Raw genomic sequence first — 243 nt, forward strand, 5'->3', positions numbered from 1 at the left:
TCAGCAATAGAGTATACTGAGGCATCCTGTTTTTGTATAGTTTCCAACACAAAGGCCTACCCGCAACAGAAGGGGCCTTTAGGCCTTACTGCAATACATTTTGTGATGAGAGAACCCTTTAAGCAGTGGATAGCAAGTTCTGTTTATCCTGAATCAATACCTGCTAAGCAGGACCTAGCCCCCCTCCCTAGCGCACCCTAGGCACCTGCAACTTCTGAGGTCTGTGTCATCTTCCCTTCAGCA

Source organism: Natator depressus, chromosome 2 (assembly GCF_965152275.1).
Source record: "Natator depressus isolate rNatDep1 chromosome 2, rNatDep2.hap1, whole genome shotgun sequence".
Classification (NCBI taxonomy): domain Eukaryota; kingdom Metazoa; phylum Chordata; order Testudines; family Cheloniidae; genus Natator; species Natator depressus.